Here is a 16,452-nt window from a genome sequence, read left to right on the forward strand (position 1 = left end):
ACGAGACTAATAAGAGCAAGTCTTGACCATGCAAAGGTGTTTCGGGAAGCATAAGGGCATTTTGGCAAGAAATTGGAAAACCCAAGCAAGAGGAAACCAATCTTAATTGGTGGATATGTAAAGAAATGAAGACCAAATGAAAGCCCATGATAAGAGCTTGCATTGGATACTAAATGATGCCTAAGATACCTTAGATGGACGCATAAAGACATAAGCATCTGATTCCGCATCAACATTAAGTGCAAAGTTAAGACGGATTTATGAGGAAAATGGGAAATTCCACGACCCCGATCGGAGTGGGGTGGCCCCGATCGGGGTTACCTCCCTCTTGATTGTTTACGTTACTACTTTCACTCCTATATAAAGGGTGTTGATCTGGGACCTAGACACACTTTATATACACTTCCTACACCATTTTCTTATTCTTATTTCCCTCCTTAGATTAGAATAAAATGTAGGTTAGATTTCCTTTATGTTATTTACATTTCCTTTATCATTTCAATATTGTATTACAATTTTCATTCAAGCATTTGTTCTTCAATTCCAAGTTTCATATCCAATTGTTAAGGTAATTCTATTTCTTGTATTGTTCTTTTATCTCCCTTGTCATTTCCATTATCAATTAATTATCATGTTTACTTTATCATTCATTATTATTTTAGTTTACATTATGCAAGAGTAGTTTATTTACTTTGTCTAGGGAATAAGGGAAGCCATGCACAAGTAGTTCTTGCAACTGTTGAACTAGGATGTTATAATATTGTTTCATTGTTTCTTTCACATGTTTGCACTATATTGTTAGTCTTTGATAAATGATCATTATCTTAGGTTAAATTTGTTAATTTACTTTTATAAGTCGATAGACACGAAATTGAATTAGACTAAACATGTGTTAGTAGGACGACCGAGATATAACGAGAGTTGTCTAGGACCCGACCTATGGTTGACCATAAGGCCGAGAGGTGGTTGTCTTTAAGCCTAAACAATTAACGATTGTATCAACTCCTATGATTAACTTGAGCATTTACATAACTTTCATGTGTGACCCGACCTCCTTAGACTCTTCCTTTATCATTATTGTTTTCTTCCATTATCCAACCAATCAATCATATATTAACCGACCTTGATAGAATTCACTCCATAACAACTTGTTTAGAAACTCCCATCTCCTTGTGTTCAACCCCTATTACTACATTCATTTGTGTCTAGGGTATTTATCTTTGATTAGGTGTGTAACAAAGCCTATCAAATTTTAGCGCCGTTGCCGGGGAGCACGGTTTTGTTTGATAATTAATTGTAGAATTTTATCTTGTTTTATTTTGTCTCGGGGACACTTGTTCCTTGGGATCTTCTCATGATTTCTTTGTAGCTTTAGTGCCTATTTTGTAGGTAATAAAGCTTGGCCTCTCATAATGAATGACGGATTCGTCCCACAACTCAAAGATGAGCCTTTTCATGACTATCTTGCCCGGTTCTACTATTTTTGCGATGGTCTCATCTCCCTTGGACATGTCCTTGATGGGGATTACATGGGTCATCTCGTGCTTGATGGCATGGATTTTGAGAACCGAGAAATGGCTCTAAACTTGAGTAATGGGAGTGTCTACTACATGATCGGGACAAAACTTTGGAATTTCTTTGATTTCATGGCTAGCCAAAGTCAATTGCGGGAGGTAGCTCGCCACAAACTTTGTCGCCAGGTTTTGAAGAGGAATGCTATGCGCTTATTACTCGTAACCAATAAATGCTTGAAGAAATGCCTGAAGAAAATGAGCGATTCATCAATGCTTATGCTCTTCCACCCTACCAATGTGAGTCTTTTCAATCTAATGATTTTGAATTATTGGTTGACGATGATGATAGTTCGACTTTTTCTTTTAAAAGTCCCCCTAATGTCATTCCAATAGAAAATTTAGAGACTCATGTTGATAACATTGACCTTGTAGTAAATGAAACACTCACCATATTTGATGTTGGGCCCGTTTGTAATGAAAAGGATGAGGTTTTGCCCGAGACCTTACACTTTTGACAATCCTTTAAAATGGGATGTAGTTGACCCATTCGAAGTTGATGGAGGACTTAGTGATGCTAATATAGATGTTAGGTGGGATGTACCCCCCATTTTTTACGAGTCCTACCACTTAAAGTTTACATACCACCAAATTGAGACCGTTAATGATTATAATATTTGCACTAACGGTTTCTTTTATGGTCTTAAGCATGATGCTCTTTCTCTTGCTGACGAGTGGAGTACGGTGGTTCTATTTGAAATCTCTCATAGGCATTTTGATAAGATTAATCCTTTCTTGCCCTTGATCTTTCATACTTATATCTTATCAATTGCTTACATATGCTTGTGCATTGTTCATGCGCAAGAATATGATCAACTTTTAAGGGCGTTGACATGCTTTTTAGAGGCCAATGGATATTCATTTAGGAAAATTTGTTTTGCTCATTCTTTTTAAGACAATTTACAATTGCAATTTCACTTTGGTTTTGATGTAATAGTTAGGACAATAAGACATTTAGTTTGCTTTAGTTTGTACTAGCTTGTCTTTTGCAGGTACTTTGCTACTTGGATTGGACCTTACCCCGTTTTCAAGCTAGCTTGGGGGAGGCTTCTACACTTTAGTATGATTTCTTGTCCTCCTTTATTTTCCGCATGTGTCATCCCATCTCCCATTGTTGGGTGTCCTTCTTTGTTTTACACATTGGGGATAATGTGTTGTTCTAGCATGGGGGAGGGATTTAGTGAGTCTAGTTATGGGAAATCTAAAAACCTAAAAATTCAAAAATTGAAAAATTTCATAAGAAGTGTTTGTTGTGCTCACCCTTTTGTCTTATGCATAATATCATCTTTCCTTGCATTTTCCTTATTTTAAGCTAATGAATCGCGCATTTAACGGGTTTGCTTATATGGGGATGTCTTGACATAGTGGGTGAGGGATGGATTTTGGACAAAATAGACTTGATCTTGACATTGGTAAGCTATATATATATATATATATATATATATATATATATATATATATATATATATATATATATATGGTAAAGTAGAGCCTCCAAAGGCCTGTGCATCTATATCCGGTCTCCTCTAGGTGTGTGTAGTTTCTCCTCTTGGTGTGCGTTACATCTATATTCACAAGTATGGTCTTTGTTCCACTTCTTATGAGTTTTGCTGTCATGATTGCATTTTGAAGACATTCACTTGTTTGCTTGCATATATTGCCCAAAAATTACCCTATTTCCTAGCCACACATAAAATTGCCCACCTTTATTGAGCTAGTGATTTACTACTTGTCTTGGGGTGCTCTTATCTTTGGGATATGGTTATTTATCATTATTGTGAGCATTGTTGTTACGAGATTGCTGATTCCCATAATTTAGTGAATGGAGGTGAAGACAAAAAAAGGGAAAAGAAAAGAATTGAAAAAAAAATGAAAAAAAGAAAGAAAGAACGAAGGAAAGAAAGAAAGAAGCATGAAAAAAAATGAGACAAATGATGAAAAAGAAGAAGAAAGAAATATGAGTTGCTTCCATGTTTGAGATATATTGTTTTGGGAAGTAGTCTCTTGTGCTATAATGAAAAAAATGAGTTAGCATCCTATTTTTGGCTCTAGTTCTTGCTCTTGAGAAAGGTTAAGGTTCGGAATAAGAATCCTTGCACTTTTTGGTTAGTTACTAGCTTGAGATTAGGTCCACATGACCAAAAACATTTGTCCACCTTCTTACCTATTTCCCCTAGCCTTCTTATTTGTTCTTGGCTTCTTTTCTTGTGCATATTTGATCATGATTAGCATTATCTTGTAGATTTGGAATGTCTACCATACTAGATTGCGGGCGCATTCTCTTGAGTCGTAGATATGAGAGTGTCACATTCACATATAATTGCCTTATTCATAATATGAGTGTAAGTGTTTTTTCCCCGTGAGGAGTCCAATGTCAATAAGATCATGCAAGAGTTGAAATGTCTATGTGAAGTCCTTTGCCCATACCGTCATGTAAATCTCATCCATGTTGTTGCATTATCCCTATGCCCATGTTGTTTCGGGATTTGATTCATTGTGCTCTAAAGTTACTTTACGGGAATTGCATTTGGATGAGATGATTGTTGCTCGTACCTTTGTCCTTATCTTACATTGTATTGTGTGCTTGCTTGAGAACAAGCAAGGGTTTAGCTTGGTTATCGTATTATTATTGTTATTTAGTTATCCTACTCAACCTCGTGGTTGATTGTGTATTCGTGAACAACTGTGATGAACCAAATATTGGGGAGCAGATTGATTTCAAGTTAGCTTGTGTGAAGTGCTGGATGCTTGAAGGGGAGCTTGGGACGTAGATCATCACTCGAGTGATCTAGAGATCACCTTTAATTATACAGACACTATTTAGTTTAATTTTCCGCTGCAGTTGTTTTAAAATTATTTTTGTATTAATTATTATCTCATTGTAATTTTGTAATAAAACATTTTGAGGCACTTTAATTCATATCGACTTAAAGTACTTGGTAGTTGTTTATCTTTTATACTTACTACCCCAGGCAACTGAGATGGTAACACCTTTATTTACTTGAGAATGTCTTGCTAAGGGCTCTTAAATAAATGGAGGTGTTACAAAGTGGTATCAGAGCGAACGTTCCTAAGGCCTAAACAAATGAATTTAATGAACTTAGGATGAGTCTAATAAAATGAACCCGAGGTAGAATCTGTTTAGGAGCCCTTTTCTTAGATTAGGGAGACGTCCTTGATCTAACCCTTTTCAGTTTTGAGCCGGTCACCTCGAGGAAGGTTAAGAGAGAAAAGGGTAGTTAGCGTGAATGCTTTACCTTAAGGGTCTAATTGTGTCCTGAAGTTGTAAAAGGCATTAACTTTACTTGCAGGATGAGAAAAAAAAGGTAAGAAATTTTGAGATAGATGAAAGAGGATAGGCGTGTGGCCTATAAGACGGCATTCTTCGTTGATTGAATTTGTTTTTGAGCTTGTTTTAATTCATGGCTTAATTAAGCATGAAAATTTCCTTGGCATATCATGAATGACATAAATTGGAGAAATATGAATCGTGAAATATTGCATCTTTATATGAATTGGTTGTACATACGTGAATTACATGTTTAACAAAATTTCAAGTCTAGATATATGCGGTATGTGTTGCCTTGAACCTATAAGCGTAGATTTATGAAATTGCATGAATTAAAGACCAAATATGTATAAGGAGTAATTAATTTGAACAAAAGATGAGGAAGGCCATGAGAGGGCCGTGGGTGTCGCGTGTCATGGTGGTTGGTCGGACAAGACCAACTCGACCAATCACACATTCTTTTGTATGCAGGAATTTTATCTTATACCTTATGCCAGAAACTTCTCTTAAAACGAAAACTTATGTTTCTTCTTTATTCTTAATAGAACCCAAAAATGGCACCAAAGAGAACTACATCCACACCTATGTCACAGGAAGAGATTGATAGGCTTATTACAACCAACGAGGCCTTACTTGCTGCTTTGAAATCAAAGACTGCAATAATGGATCTGCTAAGTTGAGTGCTGCCATTCCTCGTCATAATGGAATGAAGTACGATTGACTTGGTGAACCGTCTTTGCTGGGAGATTGGTGTTGGGAGTTTGACAACCTCTTTGAACTGTTAAACTGCCCTAAGGAGATGCAGGTGGATCGGGCTGCTCACTACTTGAAAGAAAAGGCTGGGTTGTGGTGGAATCGTAGTAAAGCAGTGATAAGGGAAGCTTGGAGGGAGAGTGATGAACCTTTTGTTTCATGGAAGGGCTTTAAGGATACCATGAAATGCACGTTCGTACCAGAACACGTTCGAAGTAGGATGAGGTCAGAGTTTTATGTATTTAAGATGACGGAAGAGATGACAATAGAAGATTATCATAACAGATTCGTGGATTTAGTTTATTATGTGTCGGACTTCAACTATGGGGAGGAGGTGCTGTCATTAAGGTTTGAGAGGGGTTACTCTACGTGTATAAAAAAGAGACTTTCAGCTGGAGAGCCAAGTACAGTAGAGGAAGTGTATCAGAGAGCGGGACATGCTGAGAGAATTGCTGACATGGTAAAGGAGGAAAAGAAAGACAAGGGAGAAAAGAGAAAGACAGAGACTACTAGTGAGGGAGCCAGAGGAAGCAAGAAGCAGAATAACAATCAGTACCATTCTTTTTCTGCAGGTGGGGCTGTGAGTGGTGGGGGTTTCGGCCGCAGTGTAGTGACGAGTGGGGCGAGTGGTTTGAAAAAGACACAGTGCTATGGATGTGGTAGATTTGGTCATAAGATTGTTGAGTGTAGGACTACTATGAGTGGTGGATTTGGTGGTGGAAATTCTAATTGGTTCAAGACACCAGCACCTACTTATGGAAGCAACCGTTTTAATGGGTCTTGAAATAATCAAAGGGATAATCAAAGGAGCTACAACAATAACAACAACTTTCAGAATCACTTCCACAACAATCAAGGCAATAGAAATGGAAGGAAGCAGAATAGCACTGTGAAGCAGAGCACGGTGTCGGCATCCACAGTGAAGGGCGACGCGAAAAGTAGTGGAAAATTGTTCATGATAGGAAAAGAGGTAGCTGAGGGAGATGCACATGTGGTTTCAGGTACTTTTCTAACCAACTCTAATCTATCTTATGTTTTATTTGATTCGGGAGCGACCCATTCGTTTATATCAAGTGACAATGTTAAAGTGTTTGGATTAGTTGACCCTGTAATAATAAAAGATGAAGTAACAATACCTTTTAGGGAGTTTATACCTTGTACCAATATATATAAAAATATAAATATTCTTATCGTCGAGGTTTTATTTCCTATGGACTTAATAGAATTTCCTTTGGATGGTTTTGAGATTATCTTGGGGATGGATTGGTTGAGTAAAAACAGAGTCTTTATTGATTGTCATCAAAAGAAAGTATCCTTGAAGGGACCAAAGAGAGTAAGAGTGTCTTATAGGGGATTTGTGGTGAGACCAAAGGTGAGACTTATATCAACAGTTACCTTGAAGTCGTGTTTGAGGAAGAGAGGAGAGTTGATCTTGTGTCACGTGAGAGACCTGCGTGAGGAAGTAAAGGGCGCATGAGAGATTTTTGTGGTGAGTGATTTTCAGGATGTGTTTCTTGACGAGATTCTAGGGTTACCACCAAAGAGAGATGTAGATTTTCATATCGAGTTAAAACCTGGGATGAGACCTATTTCTAAAGCACCTTACAGGATGGGGCCTAAGGAGTTAGAGGAGTTTAAGAAGCAGTTGGAGGAGTTGCTAGATAAGGGTTATGCCAGGCCAAGTATGTCACCCTGGGGCGCACCCGTGTTATTTGTTAAGAAGAAGGATGGGGGTATGATATTGTGTATAGATTACAGGGAGTTGAATAATGTGACGATTAAGAATAGGTACCCTTTGCCTCAAATAGATGATTTATTTGATCAGCTGAGTGGAGCTAGAGTTTTCTCTAAGATCGACTTAAGGTCGAGTTACCATCAGTTGAGAGTTAAGGAGGAGGATATCCCTAAGACTGCATTTAGGACGAGGTATGGACATTATGAGTTTGTGGTTATGCCTTTTGGTTTGACCAATGCACCTGCAGTATTTATTGGATTTGATGAATAAAGTGTCTAGTCCTTACCTTGATTAGTTTGTGGTGGTCTTTATTAATGATATATTGGTGTATTCTAAGAATAAAGAGGATCATGAGAAGTATTTGAGGATTGTATTGCAAACCTTGAGGGAGAATGATTTATATGCTAAATTGAGTAAGTGTGAGTTTTGCTTGAATAAAGTAGCATTTTTGAGGCATGTGGTGTCAAAGGAGGGAGTGTCAGTTGATCCAGATAAAATTGAGGCGGTATTTAATTGGGAGAGGCAAAAAAATGTGGCAGATGTGAGGAGTTTTCTGGGGTTGGCTGCTTACTACAGGAGATTTGTGAAATATTTCTCTAAAGTAGCTAAGCCTTTGACTACTTTGATGAGAAAGCAGAACAGGTTTAAGTGGGATGAGAGTTGTGAGACAACTTTTCTAACCTTAAAGGAGCGCTTGACCACAAGCACTATCTTAGCTTTACCTGAAGGGAGTGAGAATTTTGAGGTATATATTGATGCTTCAAAGAATGGATTGGGGTGTGTGCTAATTCAAAGAGGGAAAGGGATATCTTATGCTTTGAGACAGTTGAAACCATATGAAGAAAATTATGTGACGCACGATCTGGAGCTAGGGGCGGTCGTTTTTGCTCTTAAATTGTGGAGACATTTTTTTTATGGAGCTACTTTCAAGGTATTTTCTGATCATAAGAGTCTTAAATATATTTATACTCAGAAAGAGCTTAATATGAGGCAGAGGAGATGGATAGTGTTGATTGGAGATTATGGTATGGAGATAGTTTACTATGAAGGAAAGGCTAATGTGGTGGCAGATGCTTTAAGTAGGAAGTCTGTTCATGCTTTATGTTTATCTATGTCACGAGTAAAGTTACAAGATAAGTTCGAGAAAATGGGAATTTGTGTGATAAGAAAAGGGGATTCAGTTGGGGATTTGACTGTTGAACCAGAGTTGTATGCTGAGATTAGAGAAAAGAAAAAAAGGAGACACGAGAGTAGAGAAGTGGCGCACGGCCGTGGTGGAGGGCGTGACATCACGCTTTGCCATAGAGGTGGATGGTGCTTTGAGATTCGATGGGAGATGGTGTGTACCTGATGATGAGGAATTGAAAAGGAAGATTTTGACTGATGCACATTCTACACCATATTCTGTGTATCCTGGAGGATATAAATTATATAAAGAGTTGAAGAAAACATTCTGTTGGCCTGGGATGAAGAAGGAGGTTGCTGAGTTTGTTTCTAGATGTATAGTTTGTCAGAGGGTAAAAGGTGAGCATAAAGGACCACAAGGTAAGGTATAGTCTTTAGATGTGCCTGAGTAGAAGTGGGAGAGCATTTCTATGGATTTCATTGTTGGGTTGCCACGTACTCAGAAGGGCAATAATATGATTTGAGCGATAGTAGATCGTCTGACTAAGACATCAGACTTTATTCCCATGAAATATACTTGGAGTAAGGCTGAGTTGGCTAAGGCTTATGTGAGAAACATTGTGAAGTTGCATGAGATTCCAAAAGATATTGTTTTTGATCGTGATTCAAGGTTTATTTATAAGTTCTGGCAAGAGTTGCAAGAGTGTATGGGTACGACTTTGAAGATGAGTATTACATTTCATCCAGCTACAGACGGACAGACTGAGAGGACTATTTAGACCATAGAGGATATGTTGAGAGCTTGTGTCTTGGAGTTTGGAGGTTCAAGGGAAGAGAGGTTAGACTTGATAGAGTTTTCTTATAATAACAGTTATCATGCTAGCATTAGTATGACAGCTTTTGAAGCTTTGTGTGAAAGAAAGTGTAGGAGTCCAGTTTGTTAGGATGATGTCACTGATGCCGTGACACTGGGGCCGGATTTGATCCAGCAGATGGTCAAGCAGTTACATGTAATTTGACAGAAGATGAGAGCTGCACAAGATCGACAGAAGAGTTATGCAGATTTGAAGAGAAGTGAGATTGAGTTTGCTGTGAGAGACAAAGTGTTGTTGAAAGTGTCACCAATGAAGGGAGTGATGCATTTCGGCAAGAGAGGAAAGCTGAGTTAGAAATACATTATGAGATTTTAGATAGAGTTGGTGAAGTGGCATACCGTCTTGCACTATCACCAGCCTTGGTGAGAGTTCATGATGTTTTCATGTTTCACAGCTGCGAAAATATATGTGTAGATACCCGTATCCGTCGATATTGGAATTTATAGAGAACCCGACAAACACCCGATGATGATAGGACACATGTATTCTTTAGTTGTCATTGTCATTATTTGGGCTCGTTTTACGATGTAGAATGAGCGTTGTCGACGAAGTATTTTATTAATTTAAATGATATTTAAATTAAATGTTTTTTTAAAAAAAAGTGAATTCATTTTATTGTTTTAATTTGAATTTATTTTCTTAAATTTATTTTATTGAAAATAAAATATATTTTTGATTTGAAAAATCATTTATTTTAATGTGTTAATTGATTTGAAAGATCGATTTTGTAAGTTGAAAACTCGTGTTGATCACACGTTTTGGAGCTCCATCGTAGCTCGGTTTTTGAGCCCGTTTTCTTTACGAGTTGGCACGAATCTCGAGTACACTAACCAACCTAGGCTTCTACCCATCCAACCCCAGTTCGAACCCTCATACCCACGTCCCAAATCACGACCGAAACAGCCCATACAAACACCCCAACCCGCGTTAGCTCTTCCCCTCCTTCAACCCGTTTTGTGTGCTTCAAAGCTTGACCCAAACCCGCCACAACCAACCCAATTCCTGCCCCTCATTACCCACAACAACCCATCACTAAACCCACCATGATACCCATCCAATTCCCGTCCCAAATACTCCATAAACAGCCCGCAAATAACACAAGCAGCCCCCCCTGTTTTGCGTGCTCAAACCCGAGTCCAAAACCCGCTCCAAACACCACTTAAACCCATGCCCATTAACCCTAAACCATACCCTAGTATCCTACCCATATTATCTTAGCTTAACCACCAAGCAAACCCCCCATACAAACCCTAAAAACCCCACGAAATAGCTGATGGACAGCAGCTATGCAAGCCGAGCCCGACTGCTTGTTGCTCTCTTAAACCCTATTCTAACTCCCTATAAATACCTCCCCTCTGCCATACTTTCATGCCTCTAAGTTCTCCATACATACTAACGTCACTCACAAGCATTAAAATCCAGAAACAAACCCTAATTGCCTCTCAAAAACCCTCGACAAAACCGAGACATCCAAACTGAAACAGTTTGTGTCTCTCTCGAAATACAATTCATTTCCCCTTCAAATCTCCATTAAAATTCGATTTTCTTATTCCTAATTAACCATATAACATCCATCTACATCTTAGACAAAGATTCACGAGCCAAATTGACCTTGAGAGTACACGAATCCCCTCGAAAAACAGAGTGTCATACACTCTTTTTTGTGCTTTTCTGTCTGTCCAGTTCTGTTTGTGCTCTTTTTCGTGCCCAATAACTCAGAACGAGCGTGGTTTGTTTTAAGATCTTTGTTCTACTCTCTTTCTAGTTTTCAAAACATCTTTTAAATCTAATTTTCACCGTGAAATGAGTGAGAAATTGCAGTTTGAAAGTTGCTGTCCAGATTTACAAAAAAACGTGTTGTTTGCTTTGTTCCTTCGTCGACGACGGCCTCTCGAGATAAAATCTACCATCGATTACGACCCAAGACGGTGTCAACGATACATGTAGGTTGAGTGTGCATCAAATCCTCCTCTTCTCCTTTTTATTTCGTTATTTTATGTTTGTTTTTTATTGTTCGTTTTACGTTGTTTATCGTTTTGTTTGTTGTTTGATATCGTTAACTATGAAACTAGTTTGGTCCGAGTATGAGTTAAAGTACCACCACGAACACCCGCGTTGAATTGAGATGGGAAAGAAATCCGCCACAACGGTCGGTCGTATCCCCCGTCTCATTTACATATCCTCGTGTTCAAGGTAGGGCATTAATAAAACGAATCCTAACTTCGTTCCTCGCTTTTGACCCCTTGCTTGTTTCGTTCAATTCGACCTACCCTAGGACCCATTGCATGTTAGTTCGACCTCTGATTGTTAACATATGATTCGTTTAGACGACTTTAGATCGATTAAATAACCTAATTAGACATGTTAGGGTCCTTCGACACAAGCATTAAAATCGACCAACAATTCTATAACCTAATTGAATGCATCTCTCTTTTCACCTAATTTCTCGCTAGTATAAGAGTGCGTGATTAGCACCTTCTTAAAAACACTCGATGAGTTAACTTAATTAGAGAACTTGACCTAATTCGACCCCTTTAGGCCGTGTAGAACACTCGGTTTCAGGCGAAGCTTTTTGACCTCTTTTATCATTAATTTCTAATGTACATCCCGTATCGCTTTGCAAATCTATCTAACCTAATGAACCTAAAATAGGAACTAGGGTGGTTGTGTCTGGGGCCGTGTGCTTGGCCGTGCCTTTTGTCATTCTTGCTTCATCTTTACATCGTTTATTCATCGTTGTTTTGTATTTTGTAATTACCTTTTGCTTATCGGGTCGTCTCTTGTAATTCACTTGTAATTAGTTTTCTTTTATCAAGTCAAAACCTCTTCAAAAACCTTAGTCTCATTTGGTTAGACGGTTGTGCTCCAGTTCATGTAAGAGCGTAGTAAATCGCATGTTGTTTAAAGCGATATGGCCCGATTTATGCTAATGCATGCTTTGGTGTGTGACCCAATGTCTAATTCGATAAGATTAAGCGAAAGCACGCATTACGAGGAGTGACCCAAGGCCATGAGTTATGTAAACCGTGTGCCACCCCTTTGTGCACGTTTTCCTAGGCCGAATGGCCATGTGTCGTGTATGGTGTCGTATATGGCAATTGTATTTAGATCGAGTTGTATCTCTAAATTCTCGTTGTGTCGGCATGAAATGCCTGGGTTGTAATAGGATAGATCCCAACGGCTCCCCCATTCCCCTTAAGCCTTGTTTGCTTTGTATGTTGTTAGATCAATCAACCCACATGCTAAATTACAACTTTGACAAAGTTAGTATTCATGCATTAAACGACATAGAAATTATTGTCACATGTTAGGGTTTTAAAACGATGTTTGCATATCATATATCGTAGTAGCTACGACCTTGTTTGAAATCCGATACTTGACTTAGTAGAGGCCGTTATCGACGGGCGGGGTTAGGTGTCCTTATGGGCTTCCTAACACGTACCCTCACCCCTTACTCAAGATCTATGGTTTGTGGATCCGTCTAAATACCATTGGATTACGAGAGTCATTCAAATCGAGTGATATAGGGTACAAGTCTTTATCTTTAATCACTCGTAGTCGATTGGCTTTATGCTTTTCGATGAAAGGTGTAAAGTTGACTTGAACGGTTCCAAGTTCCCAAAAAACTTGGTGGCGACTCTAATTTGTCTTAATTCGATTCGAAAGAACCTCGAGTCGATTATGCCTAGTGTGGATCCCGCGGACGCAGTTCCCGAGGGCCTTGTCCACAATATGAGTGATCCTACTCATGTGTTAGCAGCTGAGACAGTTGAGATGGATGAGAATTTGTCTTATGTGGAGGTGGCTAAGGAGATTTTGGACAGAAAGGTGAGGAAGGCTAGAAATAGTGAGGTTGCATTGATGAAAGTTCTATGATCTAATCATAACGTAGAGGAAGCTACTTGGGAAGCTGAAGCAGAGATAAAAAAGAAGTATCCTCATTTGTTTGCTTAAGGTATGTTGGTTACGAGGACGTAACCCTTTCTTTTACGGGGGTAAAATATAACACCGCGTTTAATTTTGGTCTTAATTAATAGTAATATAACTAAAGTAAATGTTGTTTATCATTTGACTGTTTATTTTAGGTAGTGAGGTGTGGTGAGCTTCAGGACGAAGTTCGTTTTAAGGAGGGAAGACTCTAATATTCCGCATATTTAATTAATAATTAATAATTTATAAGATGTGAATAAATAATAGTTGTTGTCGTAAAAAGAAAAGAAACACACAAAATAAACAAATAATATTGACCGACTGTTGGACCGCGTAAGACCACGGGTAGTTGGGCCGTGTTGCACACGGTTTGGACCGAGTAAGGGGGAGGTAGTATGTGGTTTGGGTGTTATCTATGTACTAATATATTTTCATTAGTTTAATATTAAAGGTTACTTCCTAGAACCTTCCACCTTCAACTATCAATTTAAATAAAAACATAACCTATGCCTCACCATGATAATTATTTCACATCAAAAACTCAATACATATAATTGTGAGGAAGAGCTTTTGTGAGACAACCTTAAGACGGACTTTTCATCTCGCGCAAGTTAATTGTGGTAAGTTATTTTCTCGCCTCACATCAATTATTTACGTTTGACCTTGACCCGCACCTTGACCGTGACCATTGACTGAACCGTGACCGTGGAGGGGAGGCGTTGACTGACGGGTTTGACCACCGTCAGGTCAACCAGTTATGGGGGTTGTGTTTGTGACGGTTTTTGCGGGATTATCTTGGGAAGTTTACATCTTAAATTCATTAATAAGAATAGTTTATAATTATACATAATTTAATTGATTGTTTAGGTGGTGGATTTGTGGAAGAAGTTTTTTGATTTATTTGATTGATTGTGAAGAATTGCTAAAGGTAGGTTAATTACTCAACTATGTTTATTTGGTAATTGGTGAATTGTTAAAAGATGGATTATTGTATAATTATTGTGTTGAGCATATTGTTATAATTGTTGTTTTGTGCATCTTATGATCATATTATTATTATTGTTGTTTGGTTCTCTATTGTTGGTTCGTATTGTGAAAGAGGATTGACATTGCTATTGAGATTATTTGGTCGTCCACGCACGGGGATGTGGAAGAGCCGTGGTCCTGTGTGGTTTTGGTCGGCCAGGCACGATGGTGTTTGAAGTTTGCCGTGGACCTGAGCAGTACACGTATGGCATCGGGTTGTGTTGTGGTTCGTTGTGGCTCACGGTTTGGTCGTGTGTATGAGACGATGTTTAGCTTATGTTTCTATATCATATCTAATTGCAGGTTATCGTATTATTGTTGTTATTTAGTTATCCTACTCAACCTCGTGGTTGACTGTGTATTCGTGAACACCTGTGATGAACCAAATATTGGGGAGCATATTTATTTCAAGTTAGCTTGTGTGAAGTGCTGGATGCTTAAAGGGGAACTTGGGGGCGTAGATTATCACTCGAGTCTAGAGATCACCTTTAATTATACAGACACTATTTAGTTTAAGTTTCCGCCGTAGTTGTTTAAAAATCATTTTGTATTAATTATTATCTCGTTGAAATTTTGTAATAAAACCTTTTGAGGCACTTTAATTTATATTGTCTTAAAGTACTTGGTAATTATTTGTCTTTTATACTTACTACGCCAGGCAACTAAGATGGTAACACCTTTATTTACTTGAGAATGTTTTGCTTAAGGCTCTTAAATAAATGAGGATGTTACAGTTACATTAAACTAACAATTTTGCCTTACAAAACATTTCAAGTTTTGGTATTTATTTTAGTTATACCGATAAATACTATTTTATATATTCCATTTATTTTGTCTAATTATGTCATAAAGATTCAAATGTGGTTAATGATGTTGAGTATAGCCTTCAAATTTGAAAATTTGGTTTTAAAGATTTCTTGAATTAATTGAGTAATAAAACATCAATTTTGTGATACGTATGATCTTAAGTCAAGAATTTTACCTTACAATTTTGCCCAATTTTTTTTATATACTATAGTGTATATGATTAAATTTTAAATTTTGTATTTAAAGCATGGTTTTCTTGTCAAAAAATGTTGTTGCCTTGATTATAATGTATTGTTTTGTTTAGATATGGGTCTCAATACTTTGTCTACCTTGTGAGTTGTATTGTCTTGATGAGTAAAGACGTATAGACACATGTGATTGCGCTTGAGAGGATGTAGAACATGAGTGAGTCGATGAGTTTATGAGGATAAAGAGGTGCTAATAATGTGTGATGACGGAATGTTACATCTTGAGAGTTATGAATGTGAAACAAATGTTTTATTGGGATTGAGGTAAGTTGGTTCATTTTATGTGGATTTGAGCCATATAGGTAGGTAGGTAGGTAGGTATATGATGTCGTGAAAGAGAGAAAGTTACTAGATAAATGAAGGTGCTCTTGATCAAAATTTTTTTTCGATAAATTGGATTCGATAACGTGGTGATGTAGGTATTATGAATGATGAAATTGACTTTTGAGAAAGGAATCTTTTAGGCTGGGTAGTGATCCAAAGTTTTGGAAGGTATTATTTTGTGATCCAAAGATATGGTTGCGTTTAGTAGATTGAAATGAGAAGTTGAGTTGTAACTGAAATGCATGGCCATGCTCGAATGTTGATTCGTTTATCAGTTAAGTTACTCTCTAGTCGGGGAAACCACTCTTGATATTGATCGCTTGTAAAATACGACCTTTGTGAATGCGGATTTGCAAATTGTTTTACATTGAGTGGGAGAAATTTTAGGATATGAGAATCGGTTGTCGCACATACACTTGTGAGGACAAGTGGGAGTTTGTTGGAGTTTGTGTCCTCCACAAATTAGTGTGATAACATTTGTAAATCTCTTACGGGTTCACAAGGGTATACTTCGTGATGGGGCATATTCTGCACCGCTGACCAAGTCAACATATTGAGCAAGGTCAAAGATATCCACAGCAAGTCAACGACTTATGCGGCCTAGCCGATGCAGTCCATCGGCCTGTCAGCCTGGGTCTCGGCATGACAACCTGCCAGCCGGGACACATACCCGCGTACTCACATCCAAGACCCCTCGGCGGTGGGTCAACAAGGCCCGCCGGCCTGCCATAGGTCCCTCGGCCGAGGGGTAGATCAGTCTTTCCACCTG

Source organism: Silene latifolia, unplaced genomic scaffold (genome assembly GCF_048544455.1).
Source record: "Silene latifolia isolate original U9 population unplaced genomic scaffold, ASM4854445v1 scaffold_57, whole genome shotgun sequence".
NCBI classification, from domain to species: Eukaryota; Viridiplantae; Streptophyta; class Magnoliopsida; order Caryophyllales; family Caryophyllaceae; genus Silene; species Silene latifolia.